Source organism: Canis lupus, chromosome 1 (assembly GCF_003254725.2).
Source record: "Canis lupus dingo isolate Sandy chromosome 1, ASM325472v2, whole genome shotgun sequence".
In the NCBI taxonomy this organism is placed as follows: Eukaryota; Metazoa; Chordata; class Mammalia; order Carnivora; family Canidae; genus Canis; species Canis lupus.
In genome coordinates this window covers 92,049,991-92,071,216 of record NC_064243.1, presented here as the reverse complement: position 1 = coordinate 92,071,216, position 21,226 = coordinate 92,049,991, and the positions used below count along the sequence as shown (strand labels likewise).

Here is a 21,226-nt window from a genome sequence, read left to right as displayed (position 1 = left end):
ATAGTGATAGGCTCTCGTGTGCATTTTGCTGGAGGTGGAAGAGCAGAGAAACAGAGAAAATGTAGTAGAAGGAAGTGTGTAAAGAAGACAGATTTACTCTATCAGGGTTATATTCCATGTTTCATTTGTCTCATACAGCACCTCTATAACTATAGTGAACACATTCCATGCCTCAATCTCCCCATCTGTGAAATAGGGATAATAGTACATAACATCATTGGGTTAGTGGTATGATTAAATGATTTCACACAGAGGAAGGACTTGGAACGCTAAGAGTTTTAATCTACTGCTATTCTATACGGTAAGAAGCATGAGATAGTATTTGCTTTAAAATGTACACTCCTTCTGTCATACAGTTTCATAAAATAGACCAGAAAATATTAACAACGGTTATCTCTGTGGAGTTGGATGTCTGGTTATATAAATGTTCCCTTTTTTCTGTATTAAAATTTAGGTTTTAAAGGAAAGGACGATATTGAGCTCTTAAAAGTAATACTCTGTAAGTGCATTTGTTACGTAGGGGTTTCATGTCCATTGTTTTTGCTAGCATCTTCCACACACTGGGTTTTGACTTACTCCTGCAGACAACATAAGCCCTGAGTCCAGAACACATTGTAAAGACTTCACACGACGATTTGGGTAGTTCTTCAGAGATTCATTAATACTTCATTTCGCTATTTACTGTGACTGAGTTCATTATTCTGAGTGTTTGTTCCAATCCAGTCCCTGAGTATGGCCAGGGACAGGGGCAGAGGGAAGTCAGTCCAGGTGCAGGAGATCAATGATTTCGTTGCTTGCCTGCTTTGTATGCCCATAGTGGAAATATGTACCTCTGAGACTTCCATAAATTTCTTTACACCTTAGGCCAGTTTCTGATATAGCCCCAGGACTTTGTAGGAGAAAAGGATCTCTATTTGCTGGATTCTGCTTTGACCCAGGGTTCTTCTTGGCTGCTCAGATCAGGATCTTAGGGCTTTAAATGAATAGAATGATTTCTGTCATCTTGGGTTATTGGAAGGAAAGAACCAGGAATGAGAGGGAAAGAAGTAAAGGAGAGAAGGACTGATGATTAAAGGCAGTTAGGGAAAAATACCGTGGTTTGTAGGAATAGTTGCTGACTTTGTGTCCTGTGAAAACTGCCTCTGTCACTGTGCCCCTCTGCCTTCTATCTGTGCATGATGCGGTGATGTAGTTGAATGACTGTGGAAGCTGTATTTAGTTTTGAGGAAAATAGAAGCCAAGTTCTTGCTCACTTCCTGGTTAAGGTAACCTTAGACAAGTCTTTTAAGCTTCTTGCTTCAGTTTCTTCACCTGTAAACTACATAGTTATTAATAAAAAATGTCGGGCAGCCTGGGTGGCTCAGCGGTTTAGCGCCGCCTTCAGCCCAGGTCGTGATCCTGGAGACCCAGGATCAAGTCCCACATCAGGCTCCCTGCATGGAGCCGGCTTCTCCCTCTGCCTGTGTCTCTGCCTCTCTCTCTCTCTCTCTCATGAGTGAATAAATGAAAATCTTTTATTTTATTATTATTATTTTTTTAATTAAAATCTTAAAAAAAAAGTCTATGCCGTGTCTTCCTGGGACTGCTGCGTGGGTCAAATAAAACCATGTATGCAAAAATTTTGTAAGTGGTCAAGCTTAACTAAGTATTTGATGGTGATTGTAAATGCTGACCACAATCAGCCTTCACAACCACTTTAGCTTTCTTACTTTGCCCTGAGTTACTGTTTTCAGATTCTATCATCTTCTCCGTAGGCATGAGGCTTAGTGAATGGAATGCCCCGTTAATACTCTACCCCTGCATGAGTGTTTTCCTGGCCTTGATCCATCTCCCATTGGTGAAAGCTGCTGGTCGAAAAAAGTCCAAGGAAGCAGCACACACGTCGAAAGAACTTTAATCTACTGGGTGACTGGGGATGAATGGAGACCGAAGCAGCGTAGAGGAACATGTGTCTGGGCATCCCCATGCAGAAAGCCTTGTCCTGATCATCTCTCATTGCCTTTATGTGCCATCAGGGCCCACTTCCTCATAATGTGCGGTATGAAGACAAAGTGCCTTGTATGGTCTGAGGAGAAGAGAGGGATGGTCTTAAAATGCTAAAGTTGTAAGTGAAATTTTAGGTATATTATTATACGTATAGAAAATCTACTCATCTGCAGTAGTCCCTCTCTAAACAGTAGAGTGAGTCAGGATTATTTGATATGTTGTTACCGTATTGATGCAGGCACATTCTCATTTAGCCCAGCTGAGGAGGCTTTGGTGTCATTGTCAAAAGCACAGAGCGTGTGTTACAAATAGTTGTTTTTATTAAAATATGAAATTTTGGAAATACTTAGTAAAAATATACTTGTTTTACCTTATTCTGGAACACACAAGACATATGAAATTATTTTAATTAAAAAAACTTGTCCTTTTACATTTGGAAGAAATTATAAAGTATAATTATATGAATTTGGTATTCTTTACAATTTGATAGTACAGCATCTATTTTTGTGCTTTTAGTAATATATGCAGTGTTGAAAGCCCTGAAGTTGCATAAAATAAAAATGTGAAATGTGTTCCACATTTATTTTGTTTTCTTATACCAAATGGAATTCATTCAAATGATATACTGCTGAATGCTGCCTTTTATCTATTTAAAAACAAATTTAGAAATCAATGTTTTGTTTTTTAAAAAATTGTAATATTTGAATCCATAAATTCTGGTTGAATGGAACACATTAGAAGGAATAGTAGAAGGCAGCAGGATAGCCTTAACTTCATATGTGATAGTATTAAATTTGTTGGTTGATCCAAAAATACTTCACATCATAGATAATTTTTCACTGGATCATTGTCTCTTGCTTTGAAAAGAAGTTGCCCCAGCTTTGTTTTGACACTGGCTTTCAAATAACTTCTAAGCTTTTTTTTTTTTTTTTTAACACTTATGAATTGGAAGCCATCCATTTTTCTGTGCTGATATCCTATTTTAATTGATGTCACCTAATTAAAAAAAATTAAAGTCATTGTCTTGACTAATAAGCTTCAAGTAATTATAAAACAGTGCTTTCTAATATCGTCATTTTTTTTTTTTTTGAGTTCTTGCTCTTTATCAGGCACTGTTGTAAGCCCACAAAAGGCATTAACTTGTTTAGTCCTTAGAAATAGCATAGGAGGAACTACTTACTCTCATTTTACAGTTTATTTCTGTTTCACAGTGCAGAAGACAGTCACTGGCAGTGAAATGACTTGCCCAGTGTCGTGGCCATCAGTTGTGATAAAGCCAGATTATTAATTTGGGCAATGTGGATCAAGAATTCAGTACTCTCGGTTGCTATATGCTCCATGTTCAAATAGAGAGAACTTACACATAAAACACAAAATGCTCACATTAGTCAGTCTCAGGCCAACAGACGTGCACATCTGTCTTTACAAAACATTTATCTGCTTTTTATTGGGTGAAAATAGGCATTTCAAGAACTCAGATATCTGTGTGATGTAGCTACTAGCAGAGACTGCTCATTTTTAAATATTTACAGTTATAAACCCTATTAAGCAAATCATATGTTCTTCCTGGAACAGTTTCCTCTGTAAATTTTGTGAGTTTACAGATTTTAGAAAGATTTCTAGGATCCTTCCAGATCTAATATTTTATGAATTTACAATCCTTCCTTTTATTCTTAAATTCTTATTTTGCTTACTTGAAAAATCTGTTGGTTGATTAAATCATTTAACTCTTTTCCTTCTCTCATATTCATAGGGGGTGGTAAGACATCTCATAAATTAGAATATGTTGTATTTTCATTCAGTTCCAAAAACTTTCTAATTTCCTTTATTTATTTTTTTTCTTGGACCCATGGGTTGTTTGGAAGTACATTATTCAGTGTCCAAGTATTTGATGATTTTCATGACATTTTTCTGTTATCGGTTCTAATTTAATTCTGTTGTGATCAAATTACCTTATAAGATTTGAATTCTTTGAAATTCATTGAGACTTGTTTGGTGGTCAGAATATGGTCTGTCCTGCTAAATGTTCAGTGTGTAGTTGGGAAGGATATGTATTCTGAGATTGTTGGGTGGAATATTCCAGAGCTGGTAATTAGGTCAGGTTGGTTGATGGTGCTGAAATTTTCTGTATCCTTTCTGATCTTCTGTCTACTTGTTATATCAATTATTGAAAGATAAATGTTACAAATATCCATCTGTGATAATGCATTTTACCATTATCTCTTTTTTAGTTCAGTCAGGTTTAGCTGTATGTATTTTGAAGTTCTGATTGTAGATGCATAAACATTTGGGACTGCAGGTTCTTTTGATGGATTGGCTCTTTTATCATTATGAAATGACCTGTCTTATTCCTGGTAATATTTTCTGCTTTGAAATTTACTTCATTTGGTATTAAAATATTGCATGGTATATCTTTTTCAGTCCTCTTTTAACCTGTGACACCAGATTTAAAGTGGATTTCTTACAAATAGCATTTAGCTTGGTCTTTGTTTTTCATATGATTTGAACACCTCTCCCTTTTCATTGGTTTGCTTAAACTCTATTTTATGTGATTACTGATATGGTTAAGTTTGAATCTACCATATTGCTGTTTGTTTTCTTATCTGTCCTACCTATTCTTTGGATGTTTTCCCTCTTCTCTTTCTCTTACATTACTTAAGAATTTTATGATTCCTTCTTTTCTCCTTTATTGGCTTATTGTGATACCTCTTTGTTTTATTCTTTCAGTGGTTACTTTATAATTTACAATATGCTTCTTTAACTTATCACAGTGTACTTTTGTACAATATTATACCACTTAATGTATAGCATAAGAACAGCTAAGATCCTTAGCAGCAGTTGGGGTGATGGAATGGAGGACAATACTGGAATCATATGTAGGAACTTGGAAAAATATCTCACTTCAGATGCCTTCCTACTGGCTTGTTGTTCCTCCCATAGGGACATTGATAACATCCTTTCTTTTTCTGGATGAGTAAACTCAGGCTCAGGTTAAAGTGACTTTAGTAAATGGCAGAAACAGGCCCAACATAGCATAACAGAAGGGATACTGGTCTGTTAAGTCAGCTAGACTTAGATTCGAATTCTAGTACTATTTCTTGCTAAGTATGTGACCCTGGACAAGTTATGTAACTATTCTAATTTTTATGCCTAAAATGTGGGTAATAATCATCAATTGTTCTCTGTACTCATATAGTATTAGTTTTCCATTTCAGTTGTCAGAATTTATAAAGCACCTAGTTAAATTGCTTGGTGTGTTGTAGGATTTCAATAATACTTGCCATGTAAGGGTTATTATGGAAGTTACGGCCTGACTCCCAAGTAAGTGCTTTTAGTTTACTTTCACAGTCTTTCCACTTTATTCTGTCATTTAGACCTAGAAACATTTGTATCTATGTCGGTAATAAATAGTTAACATAGATGAGGTTACTTACTGTGAGTGAGTCTGATAATTAAACCACATAGGTTCAGAGTTTAGAGGAGATGTAGATAGTGAATAAAGCTCCATGAAGGCTAGAGGCTGAAACAGTCAGGAACATCACCCACTATCTTCCAGGCATTGACACACAGAGAGAGAGGTTGAGGGGTCAGAGAGTGTGAATGTCACAGATCTCATTGTGTTGCATTTGCAAAGAGACATTTCATATTATGGGGCTAGAATTTAGGTCAATGAGAAGTAGGGGCTGGGAGAATAGATTTGAAGGTCATCATAATATACAAGTGAACACTGAAACTGCAAACTATTATTTGAGGGACAGTGTGTGCAGAGTGGAATGCAGAAGGACAAGGATGTATCTTAGGGGAATAGTCTTTGTTAGGGAAAGATCAAAGTGGAGGCTGTCAGGAATTGAATGATTTCCTCATCTTGCCATCTTTTCCAGCATCTGATGTTACTGGCCTTTAGCAACTGAATATTTATTGAATTTGGGTGGGACTAGGTTGTGAACATAATTTATGAGTTTTATTCTTAAATAGTTTGGGAACAGTTCTTGAACCCATTAAAATCCTACCTAATGTAATATGCTCTTTTGGGAAGACAGCAATTGTATCTTTGAGTTTTCCGAACTGGCATGTGTATGAATACTGAAGAAGTCCCTGCTGTTTGTAAATTTCTCACTGATATTGCAGGACCATGATTTTACTCTTAGGAGTGTCATTTTATAACAGTTGCAGATTTCAAATTTGAAACTCAAATTTGTTTCCATTCATTTGGAAATATGGAAAACAAATAAAAACCTGTAAGCATAGGGACTATGGCAAGAACATATGTTTTATAGTCAGATGGAATTCCTTGTGGATCCTAGTGTTGTCTTTTATGAGTGGTGGAACTTTTGGATAATAGTTGGGTCTCTATGGGCCTCAGGGTCCCATTTGTATGAAGTAGAGAACAACACATATTTTGCAAGGTGGTTGAGAATGAAAGTATTAAATTTAGTTGTAAGCATTCAATAAATGGTCACTTTAAAAAATGGGATGTAAGTAGCTGAAGATTTAACTCAATCTTGATTTATTGGGAGACTCTTGAGTACCAAACACCAGCCTTGGGCAGCCTGGGTGGCTCAGCGGTTTAGCACCGCCTTTGGCCCAGGGTGTGATCCTGGGGACTCAGGATCGAGTCCCATGTTGGGCTCCCTGCATGGAGCCTGCTTCTCTCTTTGCCTGTGTCTCTGCGCCTCTCTCTCTCTCTCTCTCTCTCTCTCTCTCTCTCTCTCTCTTTCTCTCATTAATAAATAAGTAAAATCTTAAGCAAAACAAAACATCTGCCTTACCGTGCTTCATTTTCTCTAGGTAGAGGATGTATGTTTTTTCTGTTTCCTAATTTATTACTTAGTATTCATCCTCCCACACTGAGATACTTTGCAAAAAAGCATAAAAGATTTTTCACTTGCAGCCTTACCCACAGTTAAGAGAACTGCCATACAGTACTGCAGAACTTAGCTTATATTTGTTCTAACTATCTTGACTCTGAAGGTGTTATAGCAGTGAACTGTTAGGTTAAATCCATATTCAGGAAGCATGGATGACAGACAAGCATTCCTTGTCTTCAAAGCAAAAAGAAAAGGAAGCAGGGATGAGTTCTTCAAAGAAATTGTGTCCAGAATCTACGGTACTTTTAAATGATTTTCTCTATTGAGGGTTTTTTTCTTTTTCTCAAGTTACATCTATACATGAAAAAGAGTATATTCTAAATACTGAAGGGCTTCCTTTTTTCTTTTAATCAAGAGTTCACTCCTGAGCAACTCAAATCATAAACTAGAATAGGATATCCCTGAAATATAAATTTAACTCCCATGTAAAAAATAATTTGATTATCTATTCTTGGAAAGGAACATTAATCACTTAAATTAATCACTTAAATTCTGCTTGGTGCGTGCTATGTTACGCTTTAACAAATATTTTAATAATATCCTAAGAAGATAGAGATGTTTCATTTTGGGCAAGTTCTTTTTAAGAGAAAAGGTAACTAAGAAAAAATTTAAATGTTGCTATAAAGTAACACATTTTGTAGAAATTAATGTATTTTATATATTTCCTAAGGAAAGGGTGTTTTGGGTCTTAAGGCTTTCCCTGTTAAACTGAGATAAATTTTCAGATACGTAAAGCCTGTGCTTTAAGAACCAACATAAGACATGACTTTTTTAGATTTATCAATATAAAACACAATAGAATTTTATTTTTTTAAATTTGCCCTATTCTCTTTCTATATTGGTTTTTATTCAACACACATTACATAATAAACACGGATTTTCAGCATTGGTGGTAGCCTTATTAATATCCAATTTGAAAGAAAAATGAATTTTACAGTAGAATTGCCAGCAGCAATAATTTAATAAGTGAGAAATTTGTACTTTTTTTCCCCTTGGAAGTTCAGATAGTCATAAATTTCCCTCTCTTTCTAAAAATAATTTTGTAATGGGGTTGGCATGCCTAAAAAAATGGATGGCCTCTTGTGTTTTGGAAATAGTCCATAGCTTTTGTTGTAATTGCATTGCATCTCCAGCAGCCACCTCAGGGACTCACCAGTTTCACTGACTTACGTGGCTTTGGAGCAACAGCTGTTGAACCTTAGAAATGCCAGTGTCACCCTTTGCACCTTTCTTTTATAACTTTTTACTCAATATATTTACTTTAGGAAAATAATTATATTTTCATTTGGAGCCCTCTTAAGAAGAAAAGACAACGAAATGAATTAATAAATCCATCCTTATTAAGTTGTTTGCTTATTTTTTTTAAAGATTTTTATTTATTCGAGAGAGAGAGAGAGAGAGAGAGAAGCAGGCTCCATGCAGGGAGCCCGACACGGGACTTGATCCTGGGTCTCCAGGATCATGATCACACCCCGGGCTGAAGGCGGCACTAATCCGTTGCGCCACTGGGGCTGCCCAAGTTGTTTGCTTCTTTTGCCTTTCTGCTGCTTATAACTATTTGCGTACTTAAAGTAGCATTACCCTGAGGTTATATTAAGAGCAAGATTCTGTAATTCATAGTGTCCCTGGTGAAATGGGATGGTAAGTGCCTCATTATGGAGATTCAAACAGATAGGTCATGGCCCAATCAGTGACTTAAGGTTGTTACCTTGAAGGACGTGGCCAATCTTAGAGTTTCTGAGTCTAAATTGCTCTGAACATAGCCACACAGAGTAAAGTAATATAACATGACTAGTGATTACCTTTAGTGGTCTTCTACTTAGTTGGGAGGTACAAGCCAGGATTATTCAGCACTGGTGATCTGATTTCACAATATGCTTTATTTCGATACACCAAATACTTCAGCCAAAGGACTTACCTGTAAGTATTGGAGATAGTAGAGTTGTTCATCTTTGGTGTCTGTAATGAAATGCTGTAACTAAGGTCAAGCCTGTGGTTAATGTCAAAATTAGTTGTTTAGATGCACAAAAATCATCTCAAAAAGAAAAAAAGATTGGTACAATTAAACTACATTGCTGACTCCGCTTATAGGCTGAGAGCAGTTTGGAGGGGCTGTCCTGTGGCTATAATTTAACTGCATCTCCTTAGGTCTTTAACTTTTAGGAAGGTGGCACAAAGTGAGAAAGAGGCAAGAGGCCAGGGAGAGAAGACCGAGAGAAAGGGATGGAGAGAGTGGGAAAAAGGCTAGGGAAGAATGATGTATTAGCCTATATTTAAGAAAATTCTCCTGTCGTCTTAGTTGAAGAGAATATATCCTTCCATATTGAGTAAGGAGTCCTGTAAGGAAAAGGAACAGAGTTCTCATATGTAAATAACTTTTCAGTCACATTAAGAAAACACCATCCTTGTAAATCTGGTTTGTGTGAAAAATGACTCCATGGAACCTTGAGAAGTAATCAGCTCATATTTGTATATGGTTTTGAATATAATATGTAAATGTTAGCTTCCTATTTTGGTACAACAAGAAAATCATTTCTGTTACCTTCATAGGAAAGGTTACAGAGAAGATACAATTTTTGAATAGATTATATTGGGAGTTTGTTTGCTTCTACCTTGCTTTAATATCCTTCAATATTACAGGGATACTACTTCTATGTAAATGAGCTGAGGACAACTTGTGAGTTAATAAAAATCAACAGTGTGCATCAGATGAGTAAAGAAGTCAAGCAATATGGTTGGATTCGGGAGTTACATTCGTACAAAACAGTTTTAAAATCTTTTTAAAAGAAAGTGTGAATGTAATACAGAAAGAGGTAATTGCAAAACATTTTAACATGGATAAATAGTACAAGTTGTAGAAAGCTTGTAAACCTGCCATCTAAAACTGATTACCCTCATGAGCATTTTATGCTGTTTGACAGTGAAAAGTGCACCTTATAAAAGCTGTTACACAAACCATTACATTTAAAAGGTTTCTGTCTCACACCCCAAAATTACACTTATTTGCTGCAAGTGAAAATTAAGAATTTGTTCCCTGTTTATTTTAGTGGCAATTACTGCAGTGGTGAATTTTCCTTTTACCCCTTCTTCTTGGCAAACTAGAAATTAGTCTTTTTGGTTTATTTCAGTGTAAACACAGTGAGTTTGTGTACTATACACTATATACAGAGATGATGTAATAATAAAACTGTGAACCTGAAACACTGAGACACTCTATATAGTAATAAAATACTGAACCTCTGTCACCGTAATGCTCCATGTAGCTGAGAAAAAAAAAAAAAAAAAAACCTCAACAAAACAATATTACAACATGATCCAGAATTTCTACAGATTATAAAATCTGGTGAACCATTTTAGTTGATGTCTCCATACACAACATACAAAGTTTGACTTACTAGAAATCTTGTTAAACACCCAAAAACAGTGCCTTATTCATTTATGTGAGAAAGAAACTTGGAAACGTCTAAGAGACCCTCTTATTCTAGGATTTCATTCTCCCTGTTATGAGCATTTCTCTCATTGTATAATAAGCACTTTGAGGTTCTGGCAGGCCTTGCTACTTCTTTTTGAGTGCCTTCCTTTTTTCTTCTCTTATAAACCATACTCTGTTAGAAAGAGCTCTTGACTGGGAATCAGGAGTTCTGAGTTCTAATGCCAGCTCTGATACTAACAAATCCATTTGGTTTGTTGGTCTCAGGTTTCCTGTTGAAATGGAGGCCTTGAACTAGATGCTCTCTGGATATTAAGTTTAAAGTGCTGTGAGACTGGGAGGGGAGGCCAATTATCTGAAAACCCGTCACACTTTACCTCCCCCCACCCCCTAATGTACTGAATGATCAATTTACTGAATGCATAATTCTCCTAAAGGCAGTTTGCTACAGCATAAACTGAATGGCAATTTTGTTGTATTTACCAAAACTCTAATTTATCAGTTTGCCTAAAAACCAATTTTCCAAATTATCCACTGCCCAAAATATGTTTGTGTTAACTATATGTAAAGTTTATCACAAATCTCACTGCATAGAATAGTTGCAAAAGCTTTTGAAATTTTTGGTGGGAAGCATTAATTAGTTTTAATTTGGTTTTAATTTTTCTATAGCAATTTCACTGCAGACACTTGGCAACAGGAATATTTATCAGTCCAATTCAGCTGCGTGCCAAATTTATCATTGATATTTCATATACCGAATGCCTTTCAGTTGCTTAAAACGGAAGCAACATATTTATCTAGTTACACTGGTTAGCAAATTTGTGAATTGAGAGGAGTACAGAATGCATTTAATGTATGAAAAATGTGTTGTAAAAATAAACCTTCCCTATTATCATTTGTGAACTCCATGGCACTCAAGGCGTGCACAGCCCTTTGATTTAAAATAAATTATTCTCAAAAGCTACTGGACTAGAAAATAGTAAAATTCCAGAATAAGTTTTAGGTAGGCTGTAGCACTAGCTTGGAGCAAAATTTCAGACAAATTGAGACCTTGGCTTCATCAATATGAGCATCAAAGAAGTCTTCGAAAGGCCCTTTAAAACTACAGATTATGTCAACATCATAAATAGTTAAAAGATACAAGTTTTTTTTTTAAAGATTTTTTTTAAAACTTATTTTTATTTATTTATTTATTTTTAGATTTTATTTTTTTATTCATGAGAGACACAGAGAGAGTCAGAGACATAGGCAGAGGGAGAAGCAGGCTCCAGGAGGGAAGCCCAATGTAGGACTCGATCTCAGGACCCCAGGATCATAACCTGAGCCAAAGGCAGATGCTCAACCAAGGAGCCACCCAGGTGCCCCAAAAGATACAAGTTTTGAGTGAGTTGGCCAATTTCCCAAGTCGATCATTTGGTGAAACAATTCCTAGCAAGTTGATTTTTGGCAAAAATAGACCCAGTGTTATCATACTACCATCACTGTCTCTGCCAAGGTTAGAGGACAGTGAAGCTATAATGAAAGAATTCTACTGTCTTGAATATTTTCTCTCAGCCACATCCTATAGCCAAAGTTGGAACCATTTGGAAGGTGATCTGCCTCTGTGTGTATTTCCATTGGGTGTGACGTACTTACTATGTATGCCACCTAGCTTTTGATACTAATTACCTATGTGTGTGTTTCACATGGCTGCTGCAATATAGACATCCAAGATTTTGAAGAAGTAGAATTAAAAGGTCTGTGTGGAAATTGGGAAATTTTTACTTTGCTCTGCCCTTCTGATCACTGTAGCAAAATGTGTCCCATGTGAATGTTTGACTGAAGCAACGAATGGATCAAATCATTTGGCCTATGTCAAGGTGGTCGTGTTCTCAAGCAGGGGATAGATAGACATGATTGTTCTACCAGAGGCCTGTTCTAGGGTGTTGCTTTGGTGCATAGTTTCCCTGAGCACTGCCTTTTGGTCAGTAATCTTTAAAGTTCTGTCTGCTTCCCAGTTACTGTCCCAAATTGCGGTGCAATGCCATGAGGTAGGAGAGTTACATTATTTTCCTGGCTTTACTGAAGGCAGTTTGTGACTAGATATAAAAGTCAGGGAGCAACAGCTCCTGGTACCTGTGCCAAAGACCCCTTGGTTTCACCAAAATCAATTTTTTTGTTGAATTAACTAGTTAAGACTGTCCTTTCTTTTGGCATCTGAGAAGCTGCATCCAGTCATTCCTGTTCCTTTGGAAGTGGAGTTGATGATGGGCACCAGACAGCTCAACTCCCAAGTTTTTAGAAAGAAAAGATACACTTTTTTTTTTAATAACACTTTTTAACCCATGATTTAAATTCCAAAAAGCCCATGTATATTGATACCTCGGTAGAGGTTGTCTAGAACCTTATATGATTCAGCATTTTTATTAGTCTTCGCTGTGATGGACAGAATAGAAGAGACAGCCATGTTTTCAGGTACTCTCTATTGCTGGAAATGGAATTAAGATGATTTTACAGCTGAACATAACATGGAAAATCTGTAACCGGGTTGAAAATTTGCATCATGTCCAGTTCCTTATAATGTAGAAGTTTTAAAATGTAGTCAAGACTGCTACCTTAGACAGGATGGCATAATCGCTCGTCTGTAAAACCTTTAAATTATCACATTATAAGCCTATTACAGCATATGGCTGGGTTAAAACAAGGAAAGAAAAAAATCTGAATTTTTGCTTCTGGAGCCTAATAGATGGTATAATATCTTCACGCCCTCACTCTGCCCATTGGTAATGGTGTGACCTTGGGGCTTAGAGTTATTTAAGCTTTGAGCCTAAGTTTTCTCATCAATAAAAACGAGATGATAGTAGTACCTACATCATAGGATTTCTGGACAGATGAAGTAATGCATGCAGAATCTTCACATAAATGTGTTCGCTACTTTGTAGCTAAAGGCTGCTTGAAATACCTTTTTTTTCTGTGAAAAGTTTCAATGATTGTTAAGAGACCATAGAAGAATGTCAGTTGAATGTTGCCAAGCTCAAATAAATTTCAAGTGGTTAATTAATGATGAAGTTAGAACAATTACTATTACGCTAATTACTTATTCTTAGCATTTCAGCTATGAAAATTAAAGATCTCTGAGTGCCTCTGTCTCATAAAAACAAAGGAAGCATACCAGGCCACCTTTTCTAAGATGACATGATGAGAGCATTGGATCTGAATCCACAATGTAGTGAATCAGGTGTACTTATTAAAACAAAGTAAATGATGTGTCAGGAGGTTCAGAGCAATAGCTGAAGACTTAATTTGCTCATTTGAGTTTATTTAATCCTTGTTTCATTTTTTAAGAAATTATACAAAATCTGTTGAGGCTTACAAATCTTGGAATATGGGAGTTGTTGCAAAATTCTGCCGTAATGAAAATTGAAAGCAAAGTCACACTGGAACATTAAGAGAAAACGTTCTTAATGAATAACTTGATTGGAAATGGTTCTAATAGAAAATTGTGTTTATATAGAATTTGAAATATGAAATGATTCTGATACTATATACTCTTAATAGTAATGTGTCATCAGGGTCTTAAACTCATCCCCCACTCTTTTACAATTATCTATTTATTTATTTAATTTTGAGAGAGAGAGAGAGAGAGAGAGAGAGAGAGAAAGAGCAGGGGAGAAGGGACAGAAGAAGAGAGGGAGCTGGGTGTGGGGCTCAGTCTCACAACCCTGAGATCATGACCTGAGCCAAAACCAAGAGTTGGGGACACTTAACCCACTGAGCCACCCAGACACCCCAGACAAATTCCCTTTCTTATTCTTCTGTTCATTCAACAAATTGAGATCTCTGTGTTAGGCACTGTTGCCTGTTAGGTGAAAAAGAGGCAGAGTGTATGTGCCCATCGTGTTTATCATAATCTGGCTGGGGAGACAGTTATCCTAATATGATACTTGCAATGCCCTGAATGAAAATAAGGTGCTATAGGAGCACCCAGAATGACGCCAGCCCCAGACTTGCTAAGAAGAAGGGAGCAGAGTGGTGCTGGTTTGGAAGACTGTCTGTAGGATGTGGAATTTGTCCTGAGATCCCAAAGAAGAAGGGAAGATGAGAGAAGGTGGGGAGGAACCACTGCTTCAGAGGGAGTTCCTTGTTCACAAGCCCTAGGTGTGGGGCACCGAGAGTGGTTCCACATGTGTGGATTGCACGTCTTGGGAAAATGGCAGGCAAGAGCTCTGTGCTAACAAGCCTTAGAAGCCCTGTGGGGGGTTGGCAGTTTATCTTGAGCGCCCTGGGGACCTATTGCCAGGAGTGGCCTGAACTCTGGAGAGCTGATCTCTGAATAGATTTTAGAGAGAGATGAGGAAGCAGCATCATTGGGCTAGTTAGGTTTGGGAGATGAAGGGAAACACATGGTGATGAAGAAAATGATTGGGATTGGTCCATCACTATTAGTGTATTTTCAGACAGGAAAGAGTTCCCTTACCTTTTTTTAGCCCTGTGGGAAGACCATCCAAGTGCAAGACGAGGAGGGAGGATGGAAAGGAACTTGTTATGTGAAATTCCAGGCTTACATAAAATACTACATAATGACAATTCTTTTAAACGTAAAGAACTTACAGTTGATTTTAAGCATATTAATAGCTCCAGTTAGGGGTATTAACCATACATTTATGAGGTAGCCTAAGATAATAGCCCACTATAGAAGAAACTTGTTTTGGGAGCCAAGAAACTGCTTTAGACTGAGTCGGAAGGAGAGCCATTTTGGGGTGCATCGCCAATTCCCATAAAATGAGCTCCAAAGGGACATTATCTCTATTTCACTGTACTTATTTCAAATATTACTGATATTTAGAAATAATTTTTCTGTTTTTCAGTGTACAGAGTTGGCTGGAGTCTCCATGCTATATGTTTCATTCTTGATCCAAGCCTTTATTCCATGTGTATATACATGCATCTTATAATGAAAATCGATGTAAAAATTTCATTTGATTAATAGCATGTTTTACAGTGTTTCCAGAATTTGTGTGTGAATATATAGATTTTTTTTCCAAGTCCACCCACACCCGTTCACAACATTTGCCAAAAAATGGCAGTAATGAAAGTTCAATTCTTTAAGATATTGTACATTTAGAGTGGGGTATATTATTGCCATTATTAACAATGTTATTACACAGTATTATTTTCCCCTTTTAGATGTGTTGATCTCTCTGAGCCTGTCATTAGGATAGTTAGAAACTGCAAAAGGCTCTATTCTCCACTTTTATAAAAAGAAAATGAGAGAAAAAAAATAGAAAAATTTCTTGTGTAGGCAAGAAAATCCAAGAAGAAAGTTGTCATTGGAGCCTTCTCTGGTGTGAAGAAAATTAAGTATTCCTTTTCTTGCCTTCACCCCTGTAAAATCCAAAGGTAATCCTCCTATTTCGGGGTGACACTACCTGCTTGTTTTCTTTAATGGCTCTTTAAATACTACTGCTTTTTAGACTAATCTTTACCTTCTCTGTTCTCATATCCTCTAAAGTGAGACCATTGGGACCCTTGATGGCAAGGCTTTTCTTGTTTATTAGTCCTGTATTGGAGCATCTGATGGCTCAGTGTGGTTGGGTGTCTGCCTTTGGTTCAGGTCTTGGGATCGAGTCCCACATCGGGCTTCCTGCAGGAAGCCTGCTTCTTTTCCTGTCTGTGTCTCTGCCTTTCTCTCTCTGTCTCTCTCATGAATAAGTAAATAAAATCTATAAAAAAAAAATAACATAAGGTAGGAGGGGTACTTTTATACATGTGGATGAATCTACACCAGTGAATGTAGGGAAAGAAGGAGAACACTCATGTGTGTAAAGTTTAGGGTATGGAGGAAGAAGGTACAGATGACATGAAGGCTAATTCCAAAAGGGAATATTTTTTTGTTTGGTGGGACTAAACATCTGGATTCCCCACTTGTACCCTCTTTGCAACTGGGAGATCTTTAGAAGAAGCACCATTGTTCATCTCAGTTTGTATGCAAGGGAGCAGGATTAAAAGTTATTTCTGGATTCTGGATTGGACAGTAGGTACGGGGTAGGGTCATAAGGAAGGGATCATATTTGACATTGACATCCGGGAGTGTGCGTTGCTAGATTTCCTTTTTTGAGCAGAAAATGACAAATGTCATGGAATTAGCAATGAATGGGTCTGTAGATAAAATCTCCAGATGCATTTTTTGAGTAGGCTCTTCCAAGAGAAGCACTCAAGAAGTTGTTTTTTAGAGCTGCTTTGGAGATTTGAGCCACTTTAGTGGGAAGGGAGACCAAGCTCTTGCCCTGCCACTTAATAACAGATCAAAATCTACCTTTGTAGCTGTCTTTGAGCTTGTAAGGTCTGTTTTAGGTTACAGAATCTAAGACGGACCTTTTGGGAATGGCTTCAGGCTAAACGGGTGTCTGGAGCCTGTGTTGCTTTTGACCAGCAAATCCAAGGTTAGCTTGAGACCACTCAAAGTTTATGGTCATTGGTTTTGGAAAGCCCATATTTCAAGAGTTGAAAGTTCCACTGACGTTATTCTGTCTCTTTAAGCATTTTTCCAAAGCATGCATTTATGTATCCGTGAAGAAGATTGTATTGTGGGCTGCATATTATTTGGCAACCTGCCTTCTCTACTTACGTTATTATGATTATCTTTCTGTGTTGGCTTTTATAGATCTGTACAGTATTCCACTAGAGGGATACAGAATAGAACAATTTATAAGTTCCCCAGTGGGCAGCCTGGGTGGCTCAGCGGTTTGGTGCCGCCTTTGGCCCAGGGCGTGATCCTGTTCTCCTGGTATCGGGTCCCACATGGGGCTCCCTATGTAGAGCCTGCTTCTCTCTGCCTGTGTCTCTGCCTCTCTCTCTGTGTCTCTTATGAATAAATAAATTAAATATTTTTTTTAAAAAGTTCCCCAGTGATGGATATTTTGGTTGCTTATTATTGGCTTTTATATACCATACTTGAGTGAGTTTTCTTGTGTTTATATATAATGTTATATATACATACACATTCATTTAATTGGTCCCTTGTTTGCTTTCTACGACATGTTCTTGAATGCAAATGAGTCTGCATTTTATAACTTCTTTCATCTATAAAATATTATGTGACTACAGGGTTAGTGTAGGTCTCTTTTAATCCATGGTATGTGTTTTTGTATCATAAAAGTTATAGGTTTGATGGCTTCATAGAATTATATTGATTACATACCAGGTATAGTACATTTTTGCAATTTATGTCATATTTGTATCTCTTCAAATTTAGAATTCTTTCTCAGTGCCCAAAGTCCTCATAGACTACTTTATCTCTTTTAAAGTTGATTTTGCTAAAATAGCTTCAATGCGGCTGCTATCCCTGTAGCCACCTAGGGTCCAATGACAGCTTGCCGTTATTGGAGTCACACAGACCTGGACTTGAATCCTGACTTCATCTCTTAATAGCTCTGTGACCCTGGTCAAATTAATTTCTGAATGTTACTTTCCTCTGCTATAAAATGGGAATGTCTACTTGATGAGTGAAATTAAGGTTAAATGTGTGCAAAGCATCTATCACATAGTAAGTGCTCAGCAGAGGTAGCTATTCTTATTAATGTCCCTAATAATGAAGATGATAGATTCATAATCAAGGGCTTGTTGCTCATCATCTTTCATTGCTGAGTGTTAATATCATTAAATGCTCCATCCAGTAGGTTCCAGTCACTCTCAGGATTGGATGGACTAGTAGGGAGAGACCTTTATAGCTTTGTCTCATACATTTTGATGAGAATTTTTCTGTATGTTACATCATTGTGCTCTCAGACTCTCCCTCCAGTAGGAGAGAGTGTAGGACACTTAGATGTTTTTGTTTCTTTGGTTTCCTTTTCCTTTTTTTTCATCTGGTACCATCATTTTTTTTAGCATTTGTCAGGTAGCTAAGACCTGACTTGCCTATTCATGAACGTGAGTAGGAGAAAATGCTGAACAGCACCAGCAGTAAACTTGGTTCTCTTTTCCCCAAAATGACCTCTGGGCCTGATGACAGCTCTTCTTGATAACTAGAAACAAATAACAAATAATAAAATAGTTCTTATGTTATTTCAGTAGTTTGGCTTTTCTAATATGGTAGTAGATGGTTTTATTTATTTTTTTAAGTAATTGATCCTTCAAGATAAAAGCTGTTAAAGTAATTTAATTTGAATTTTCTTCTCCAAGGAAACAGTTTTTCATACTCTGAGCCAAGGGAAGAATTAGTTAAGCAAAAACCTTTGTTTGAAAAGTGAAAAAAGTTACCCAGGCAACCTGTATATGTTACCAGTGTGCTGATTAATCATCACCAACATTAATCACTGTCATCAGTTATCACGGGAAGATGACTGCCTAAGTCTACACTATTATCATTCCATCATTGTCTACAGATCAATTTAGTACAAAAGATTAATTGTACACAGTCATGAGGTTTACAACATTAAACCTAAATAAATAGGCAGAGCTTTTATAATACAGAAAATCAGGAAATTTCTTTTTACATCCCTTCAGTTACTTGCTTTATTGATTTCCTGAAGCCCTGTGTCGTATAATGAATAAACTTTCAGAAGTGTATTTAAAAAAAAAAAGGCTGACTATAGTCTGTAGCTTAACTAGTTTCTTTCATTTGTACAAGGTGAAGTGGGAGAAAAGACAAGTCATAGTGTTTTACGTTTGTACTCAGTTCATCAATATGTTTTTGTCAAAGTTTCAAAGCATTAAATTTATCACATGATTATTTACCTCTATATATAAACTTTCTAGTATGGCCTGTTGTTTTACGTTATATTGTCTTCTGTGAAAGTTTCTTGATATCCTTAGTTTTTTTTTTTTATTAATTGAAATCGTTCTAATATTTTTCAACATCTATTCCAGAATAGTCCAAAAATGTGCATATTTCCTACTCATTTTATGTTCAGGAAAATATATAATGGCAATTTGCTCCCCCAAAAAACACAGCTTGTTTTAGTTTTCTAATTTTAATAGAAATTTTAATTGCTCTGGGCATTATGTATAATAACATTTATTTTCTAACACTTAGTAGAAATTTTATGCCACAAAGCATCAGTTATGATTTGGGATTTTTCCGTATAAAAGTACACAGATGTTAAACTTCTGTATTTTAAAAATAGTAATTCAAATTCTGACAAATTTTTTTCTCTAAATAGCATTCCCATACTCTTATGTTGAACCAGGTTTCTAAGTAAATAATTTATATTTGAATGTCATGTTTTAGATGTGACGTGACTTAGTTATACCCATTAAGTGACTATCATACTAACTTTGCTAAATTTGGTTCAAGTAGGAATTGGAAGTAACATCTTTTGTTTTTCTATACTAAGAAAGAAGGAAGGAAATTCTCTGTTGCACTTGAAAATTAAATTACAAGTCTTTATTTTCTCTACTGACTTAGAACCGGTTACATTCCTCAGAGTAAAAAAACAAAACAAAAACAATAGAGTCAGCATAGAGGAGCCAAACTTTGCGGACTTTGCTTTTTTAGAGAGCAAATTATTCCAGGCTGGAGAACCCCAATAAAAATTAGATGGATACCACTTATTTTTAAGCTATCCCAGTTAGATAGTTCTGTTTGAAAAGTAATTGATTAGGTCAGACTATTAAACCATTTAATTTGGCGTGTACATTATGTGTGATAAAAGGAATCCAACTGTGAATTTGAGTGTATTAAATAATCTTCAGGAAGTTCCATAAAGAACATCTGAATGCCTTGAAACTTGCAATAACGCATGTTTGTTCCAAACACATTTGCTTTGCCTAGGTTTTGCCCATCAGGTTGAAGAAATGCTAATCTTGTTGCATTCAGCAGCTGGGTTTTTGCAATATTCTTTTCCTTCTCCTAGGGGTTAATTAGCCTTCTTTCAAAATGTGGCCTATTTAGCTGTAGATTCGCATGATTCAGCCAGAGTTGGCTGTACAAAGCAGAACCGTTAACAGGCGGGTGTGTCCAACTGCTTAATTAGCCAGAATAAAAAGGTCCTTTGTCAAACAAGCATCTGTTGCTCTTGACACACCTGACAGCCACATTAGGCAAGGATGACTAGACTGAAATTGTGCATGTCTCTCCTGCAAGAATATACAACTCATTTACATATGGGCTGCATCATGGACCAACTGCAGGGGTTTATTTAGCTTATCAAAATGGATTAATGTGACTGCATTTGTGGTTGATAAACAAATATCACTTGAAAGGGGGCTGTGAAAGAACTGAACTAACCAAATTACTCCCAAACATAAACAAAGCACAGAAACCACTGCTGGCTGAATAGGAACACCTCACATGTACACACAAACCTTATGTTGTGTCTAAAACAAAACCTACAAGTGAAGCCTGCTAAGGCACTACCTTCAGTGATGATTCTTGCTTTGCTGAAATGTTGGAAAGCTACCAGAACTCTCTGAATGCGTCAGTGGGTTTAAATGATCTGTTGAGCAGCATTTGGCAGGAGGGTTCTACTCCTCAAACATGCTTTAACATTCTAATTGATCTGCTGTTAAGTTGGGTCTTCAGAATTAATCAGTTAAAATGCCTCTGGAAAAATACTTACAAGTTAGGCTCTGTTTGGCCTCAGCAGAACGAGAGAACACTTCCTAATTTTGACCTTGCCTCTCCATTGTTATCGAAGGGTGTAGATTAAATACAATGGATTGAGAATCCCAGAGACTTTGCTGTTCAGACCTTTCATTTGGAAGCCCTATCATTGTGATAGTGCTAAGTGATATCTTGGCTTTGGAGTTAGAGAAACCTGGGTTTGAATTTAGACTCCTCCCCTTACGGGCTATGTGGCTTTCTGCAAGTTAGGTGATCTATTTGTGCCTCAGTTTCCTCATTTGTTAAGTGGAAATAAGAATGCTGCCATTAGTGAGAGTCTCCCAAGGATTAAATGGTATGTATTTCAAGCCCTTAGCATATTGCATGGCACCTGGGAAAAACTTGTCAGATGAGAGACTT

At 36.7% G+C, this 21,226-nt stretch overlaps 1 protein-coding gene across 39 annotated transcripts in view; it reads left to right on the top strand.

Annotated features, from left to right (window-relative positions):
• RFX3 (regulatory factor X3) overlaps window positions 1–21,226 on the top strand; it is a 288,998-nt gene that overhangs the window by 100,965 nt on the left and 166,807 nt on the right. For 2 of the 39 annotated variants that reach the window (XM_025423451.3, XM_049092561.1), the window contains exon 2: window positions 2,016–2,104. The exons of the other annotated variants lie outside the window; for them this stretch is intronic. The gene's annotated coding sequence lies outside the window, so the exon portion shown is untranslated. The remainder of the gene's footprint in view (window positions 1–2,015; window positions 2,105–21,226) is intronic. 39 annotated transcript variants of the gene reach the window in all.